The following is a 7,961-nucleotide window of genomic DNA, read 5'->3' as shown; positions in this document are numbered from 1 at the left end:
ATTGTGTGTACTTTTTCACCCCCTCTCTTTTCACGCTATCTATCATCCCGACATATGGACACAGGATATACTAAATTAATGATAAAAATGTGTTTCTACAATTAAAAAGAATGGACACCACTATTTCTTTTCCAGATAAGTACTACTACTCTAATTCTGCTAGCGCTATAATACTGTAATTACTGCATGAAAACTGTCTGATGAGTTTAAAACGACTTATCTTAGACCGGCGACAAGATCTGCTGTGAAAATTAGCACCAGCGGTGTCCTTGGCAAGTTAAAAATGAAGTGAACTGAATGGCTTTGCAGATGTGTACGATGACTGAAAACCCCACAACACGAACACACTGTAAACATGATGCAGACTATGTAAAACTTGGTTGTACGTGACACAGTCATAATCCAGTGAATTTAAACTTGAAACAATGTATAAGTCCACAAACGTAATGGACACAGACAGCTCTATGGCTGTTGCCGTTTTCCTGGGTAATGCGTGACAAGCTCTTTTCAGCACGCACGAACCACCATCGCTCAACTTCTGGGGAAGGATGCCCTCAGCTGGTGACAAGCCCAATCAATAGCATTAGGAGTCAAGAGCGCAGGCCTTTCATGAGTGCAATAGGGGTGCCGTACAGAGAGAGTAATGCAACAGATATCTGACGAAGGCTCTGTAAACTGTGGTGACAGACGATTCAACACAAAAGGGAGACAATTCAAACAAACAAAAAGGCAGGGTTAATAGTTGTTTGTGGAAAAACCAGAGAAAATCGTTCTTTTCCCTTTGTGCTATTTTTTGCTGTTCTCCCTTTGCTCCCTTTCTTTCTCTCTCTCTCTCTCTCTCTCTCTCTCTCTCTCTCTCTCTCTCTCTCTCTCTCTCTCTCTCTCTCTCTCTCTCTCTCTTTTCTTTCATTCTGTCTGTCTCTTTCTCTTCATCTCTCAATCTCAATCACACACATTTCTATATTTCTCTTCATGTGTCTCTCACTCAGTCTCTCTTTCTTTCTCTTTCTTTCCCTCTCTCTCTCTCTCTCTCTCTCTCTCTCTCTCTCTCTCTCTCTCTCTCTCTCTCTCTCTCTCTCTCTCTCTCTCTCTCTCTCTCTCTCTCTCTCTCTCTCTCTCTCTCTCACACACACACACACACACACACACACACACACACACACACACACACACACACACACACACACACACACAGCCCATCCTGATAAGATGTCTTCCCCATCCCCGTCCGCTCGTCCCCTTGTACCCACCACCCCCCTCCCTTGGCAGCCATTCGGGTCCTGTCGTGCCCTCTCGGGAGCCATTACACGCTACATTTGTCGGCCCTTTCACACTGCGCGAGTCATGGGCCGCACCACGCCGCCGGCTTTCGCGGCAGAGGGAGGAAGCGCATTAAAAAGAGATACTCATTAAAGAGCCATTATGGGTGTGCAACCAGAAGCCATGCAAGTAAGTCACACTACTTCACGCAGCAGACACACCGAAAAAGGAGAACAGGGGTGTTGGAGAGAGAGAGAGAGAGAGAGGGTGGGGTAGGGGAGTGGAAGGAGGCCTTGGACCACATGAATTAGGACTGTTGTGGGAAGCTTCTGTACATAAATACCAAGGGTATTATAGGGCTAGCGCTCATGCCAGACTGCGCAGTCGAATACATTCGGTGGTGTAATTGTTTGGATAAGGGGTGGTGATTTTTTTTTTCTTCAGCAGGGCCCGCTGGAATGGAAGACTGACGTAGCCCCCCTTCTCGTTTGTCCAGACTCAAGTCTACCACCACAGGGTGAGCGAGGGCTTGCAAACTGCGGCTAATGATTGTGGACAATCAAATTCGGATTGTTTGTGTTTTCTTTTCGAGCACATTAAACTGCTGTTGTTGGTACATTGGTCATTAGTCTTCCCAGTGATTTCCAAGGGAAACTCATTTTCTGTACTGATTTGTGGGAAAATATGACGCACACGTACTGTATGACTCCAAAAAAGAGGGTCACCTTCTCTGCCAGCCTGTGCAGATCATCTTTCTCCTTTCACAATGACTGAGACACGTGCCACTACATACTCGTGCATGTGCCATGGCCTTTTGTGTTTTAAAGCGTTCTCACTTTCACTTCTCCACAAGGTGCAGAATAACTACAAAAGTGTTGTCTCCTCCTCATGTTCATCCACAGCTTCACGATAAGGGTCGCGCGGGGTTAGCAACGGCCAGGCACTTTTTTTTTTTTTTTTTTTTTAAACAGGGGTGGGAGTACTATTCACTTCTTGCACCCGTCAGGAGCAGACGCTTGTGAAAACACAGCTGCCCGACCGATGAGGGGACCGAGCACCCCATGCAGACTAGGCCGGCCGACGGCAGCTGCTCTGGGACCCCAGAAAGGGGCCCGATCCCCTGGCTGCGTCCCCCTGCGGCTCGTGCAGTTAGCTTTGTTTGCACAGGGGATCATGCGCTATCCACCCACCCACCAACGCGCCACCCCACCGACCGACAGTTTCCTTTTTTTCCCTCTCTTCTCCCGCTCTTTTTTTGGAAACATAATGATCTGCACATCTCTCCAAAGGTTCCGCAGATGTGGGCATTTGTTTGTTTGTCCGGGTGGGGGGGTTGCTTCTACCCCCACCTCCCATCGACTGTTGCTGGGGGTCCGTTGACCACCGTCACATGTCAATACTCGCCTCTCCACAGAGGCCTCGCAGACCTCAGCTGTTCTTTCAAGCTCCCGCAGCAGTGCGACGCACAGTTTGCTATTGTTACGTTGACAAGCTGTGCTAACAGTACAACATGCTAAACGGACGCAGTCCTTCGTTTCAGAGCAAAGCGAGAACGGCGTGGCACTGTGATATAACCGAACTAAGCTATTGACCTAATGAACTGTATACAATGGGTGCAAAGAAGGAGAAGAAGAAGAAAAAGAAGACAAAAGTGGCGGCTTTTTGTGTGTCGACACCTCGTTCGGTCACAAGTAAACAACGCACAAGAGCTGTGAATGTCTGGCCTCACTTCATAGCAGGCTTGATATCAGGAGCGCAGGGAAGTCAAGCAAGCCTCTACAGACAAAAAGTCAAATTCCTCAGGGTTCATTACATGTTCAAAAGGGTACAATATCGGAGTGGAAAAGATCTGAGGAGAAAGCGATATGACAAAGACAGCAATGTGGGTCCGTTATACCCCAACGCTGGACACAGGCCACAAACCACAGATATGACTGCTAGGGCCAATTCCATCAGTCTTCAGTTATTTTGGATCATTGGAGAGCTCTACTTTACAGTAGTGTTTTTAGTTTGATTTTGAGGAAGGAATGCATGAAATGATATGGGGAGATGGCCAGGTCTAATACCATAGAAAAGGGCAACATATTTGCCTTGGAATAAATTTCAAATACGATCTAGGCGGAGGTTTTCTAGAGGTACCACACATTAATCACTAACAGGTTTTCAAGTTTGCTGGCTGCCCCGAGACTTGTTTCGTTGGCTGTCGAGAGAGAGAGAGAGAGAAAGAGAGAGAGAGAGAGAGAGAGAGAGAGAGAGAGAGAGAGAGAGAGAGAGAGAGAGAGAGAGAGAGAGAGAGAGAGACCATATCTGCAATGCAACTTCTCAGTGGATATTTTGACCAGCGAGCAACACCAAGTGAGCTGTGGGCATGCCAAAGGAACAGGCCTCACCTCCCCTCTCTCTCTCTCTCCCTCCATCCCCGTGTCATTTCCTCCTGAGAACAGGAAGTCTTGTTATGCCTTTTGAGTTTACCCACCTGCCTGTGCTCCTCTGATGTAGAGGCCCGTTTGGCCACATCATGTGAATGCGGCAGGCAGGGAGGTTTCTTTTTTTTCTCTTCTTGTCGAGAAAGTCGTGTTCCGTGTTTTTACAGCTTCCTCTCATCTCTGAGAGCCCTGAGGAAGTTTTACTTGAAGGGAGGCCCGTTTGTGCCCCGGGCGGCAGAGACAGGGTGGCACACCACTCGCCTAACCAACCGAGGGCCCTCACCGGACCTCAGTGAAGTGGCAGCTGAGACCATAGACGCCCCCGGCCTCCCCCCTCCCTGGCCGCCCCAAACCCCCAGGACACCTCTACCGGTAATCGTAGGGAAAACATCATTCCAAGGAGAGCAGGGATTAAGCAAACATACACAAAGGGGCTTTGAAGACCACAGGTTTTTGCCGATGGGTAGCAAGGAGTCGAGCGCATGAGAGAGTGAGAGAGAGACAGAGTGTGTGTGTGAGAGAGAGAGAGAGAGACAGAAAGACAGACAGACAGACAGAGAGAGAGAGAGAGAGAGAGAGAGAGAAAGAGAGAAAGAGGCACACACACAGGGAGACAGGGGTTCAAAGAAGAAATGCACATTATGCTTCAGGAGACCTTGAGATCTGAGAAGTGTTTTTGTAAAGCTTTGGTCAACTTTGGTCAAGGAAATCTCCCGGATTTACTTATTTTAATCATAACCTATTACAGTTCACCCCTTAATTGGTTCAGGTCATTCGGTTGTACACCGGGTAGCAAACCAACTTTTTTTGAAGACACAGGTTAGAGATGTTATCCAAAAGATTTTCGTGATTAGTTAGGATTGATTTAATTTTGTTGGGAATATACTTTCAAACCGTACGCCCGCTGAATTCAACACACATACAATTGTGGGATACTGTACAAGAAACCCTGATACATGATAGATATGGCCAGGCATTCATGCCAAAAACAGTAATTTCATGCCTATATATGGATATCACCACTGCATCAGCATAGAGTTCAACTTCTCAAATATTTCAAACGAAAACATTTGATATAGATATGGAACTGTGTAACGATTCGTATTGACACAGGTGTTTGACCTGACACTACATCCAATCATGACCAAGCGTCTGAATGTTTCGTTTTTTTACTTTTTACATTACATAGACTCTCCAGTAAAAATACAAATCCTTCAGCCGTCCCTGAGAAATATGCTAGCTGTAGTTTTATTGTGTTTTTTCCCCTAACGGAACATAGTAGTTCTTAGTGTATCTTGCATTGGGAAAAGTCCCTGTGTCAGATAGTAATGCATCACTTGGAAAGGTGGAGCATGAGCAATGTGGTCAATTAAGACTTTGTTCTGACTGAGTCATCCATGGCATGTACTGTATTTCATTAGCACTATTGCCAGAGCCGCGGACAGCTTTGACAGGGCCCAGGACGAAATCATCTAAAACGGCCCCCCTCTCGAATCATATAATGTAATTGGTTCTGCCCGCCAGCCCGCCCGGGCCCAAATCAGCTGATCCATTTGTCCACCCCTGTCTGTGGGCCTGTGTACTGCCACTGATAAATGTGTTGTATTTGCAGAGCTCTGCCTAGTGTTCCACCAGCGGATTACTCTTTTTAATTGTAACCAGTGTATGTTCAGTGAGACGAATGAACGGAAACAAGAGAGTCAGTGTGGTGGTCTACGGTACGGTATACTGTATGTTGTGTTGTGTTATGGCAAACAGCTGCTTTCATTTTGATGTAATTTGTTCGGCATTTAGGGCGAGGTCTTTCAAGTTCACCTTCCATAGAGAAACATTTCATACATTCATGTTTGCACAACAAATTGGTCGTCATCATGATATGAAACATTTCCTCATACCATTTATATCATATATAGTATATATATTATATAAGCCTTCTTCTTGCATTGTATTTCACTGATTCTTGAGAAAGTGGCTAAAACAGGTTGTAATCTTGAAAGAAAAAAACGAAGTGAATTACAAAATAATATGGTATATCCTCGTAGACAAAGGTCTTGGCTTTTCAGAAATGCACAAGGCCAATCTCCCCATTTTGATTTTTTTTCAGAAATCAGGTTTTTCTCCGATCATACCTTGTTTTTTGTCAACACCGTCAGACACAATTAAAAGCAATAAAAAGTGTATTGATTTGGTTGCATATGTATCTGGAGTTTTTAAGTGATTATGTGTGTTTTTTGGTTCACACATACGCCTTTAAATGTTGAAAATTCAGTTTCATTCTATTTTAATACTGTTTCATGTGTTCTAATTTAAAAATATGTGCTGTCAGACCATGCTTACTTAATGCCTAAATAGACCAAACAATTTTTTGTAATTTCATAAATATTCGTGTAGGCTTAAATTTGCTATTACTTTGATAATTCAACAACTCCAAAGGAAAATTTTGTAAGCACATTCATTTAAAATGTCCAAAACTCCTTCTTACGGTGGTGACTTAAGAACTGACGGTGGTGACAGTAATCTGAGGGTGGTGAAAGTGACCTAATTATTACCTACATTTAGCAAAATAAATAGCCCTCTCATCACGTCAATGACATCTAGCATAAACACTTTATTTTTGTGTGTGCACAGTATGTTTGTGCTTGTGTTTTTTCTTCATTTGTTAGATACTCTAGGCCTAGATTATTGAAAATGTGGCATAAACAGGTTTTAAGTTTTTCAAATCCAAAATATAGTGGTGTATTATCATAGATGAAGGTCTTGGCTGTGCAGTGAATGTATTGGCCAAGCTCCCCATGTTTTAAATTTTTCATAAAATGGGCTCCTTCTTGGTTTTGTCAACCGCGTCAGACAGAATTAGAAGTAAAAAAATATGTTTACTGTATTTAAGTGAATTACTTTTACAATTCAATATAATTGTAGATACTTATTGAAGGCATATTCTTAAAACTTGTCAAAAACATGTAAAACACATGCTTTTTTGTGAACTACATCAGATGTCACCACCGTCAGATTTTGTGACAAAAAACCCTCCAAATGCACCTCAGTGGAGGCTAGAGTATAAGTTTGGGTCACAATTATTACAAACATGTCTGGTAATGTTTCATTAACCAGCACAATTTCGTAAAATATGGAACAAGATGATGAGCGGAACAAAATCTGACGGTGGTGACATCTGACGGTGTGAGACAAAAAAACACTCTTTTACATATTATGCATTTTTTGCTCACATTAGCCACTTCGTTTTCGCTCTGTTTCTTAGGGGCTTCATGCCGCTTCTGAAAAAGTATATATAATTAACATTAATGTAACAAAATACTATTAAAACCCCCGACGGTGTTGACAGTTTATGGTTGGGACAGTACCAGTGTCCAAACAAATTAACAAATTGAGGAGAAAATAGTAAACTTACAGGAGCTTCAGTGATGGTGAAGTATTCAGTAGAGCTACAGGTTTGAAAAGGGGTCCTAAGTAATGACAATGACCTTGTGCATACCTGATTTTATTGTCTTTAAAAAAAAATCTGACGGTGGTGACTAATATGCTGGACACACTTTGAGCAATCAGAAAATAGTAGTAAATATTGCTTTACACGCACTATCTGCATATCTGCAGAACCACTTCAATATGGACTTTCACATCATGGTGATATTATTCAATAATATCAGTGATTTTTACATTTTAAGTCAATTGAAATGATGATGTCTGTCCTTGGGACAGCTGTTTTTAAAGGGTGTGGGCAGGTTTATAGCCATGAAAAGTAATACATTTACACTTAAATATTTCAAACGACTGTACATTTGTGTAACAGACCCCTGGGTCTTTACCTGGATTCATTTTGTTCATGAAAATGTAGTTTATTTTCAACAGAATTGGCAGTTTATTGCTGAGACATGTTTTAGCCACTTTCTCAAGAATCAGTGATTTATCATTTATGTTCCATTCAAATCTACCTAATTTAGAAGAGTGCAGGTCACAAAGCCTTGTATTGTGTTTTAGGGGAGTAGAGTTGCCCTATTATGTTCAATATACCAGCATACGTTCAATAGTTTGAACACCATGCTGAATGTCTGGTAAGTTTTCACTTGAAAATTCTGCATTGTTTGACACAATGGTGAAAGATTAATTCATATCCTGTATGTGCACTAAGATGTTATGTAAAAGAAAAAAAAATGTTGTACCAAGTTTACATTATGAATTCAAGTACCATCCCACTACAAGAGGCACAGAGACCAGGGCCGTAACCAGACATTTTCAAATACTGGGGTCAAATACTGC

Source organism: Engraulis encrasicolus, chromosome 19 (genome assembly GCF_034702125.1).
Source record: "Engraulis encrasicolus isolate BLACKSEA-1 chromosome 19, IST_EnEncr_1.0, whole genome shotgun sequence".
Taxonomy (NCBI): Eukaryota; Metazoa; Chordata; class Actinopteri; order Clupeiformes; family Engraulidae; genus Engraulis; species Engraulis encrasicolus.
Note: the sequence above shows the minus strand (reverse complement) of the source record.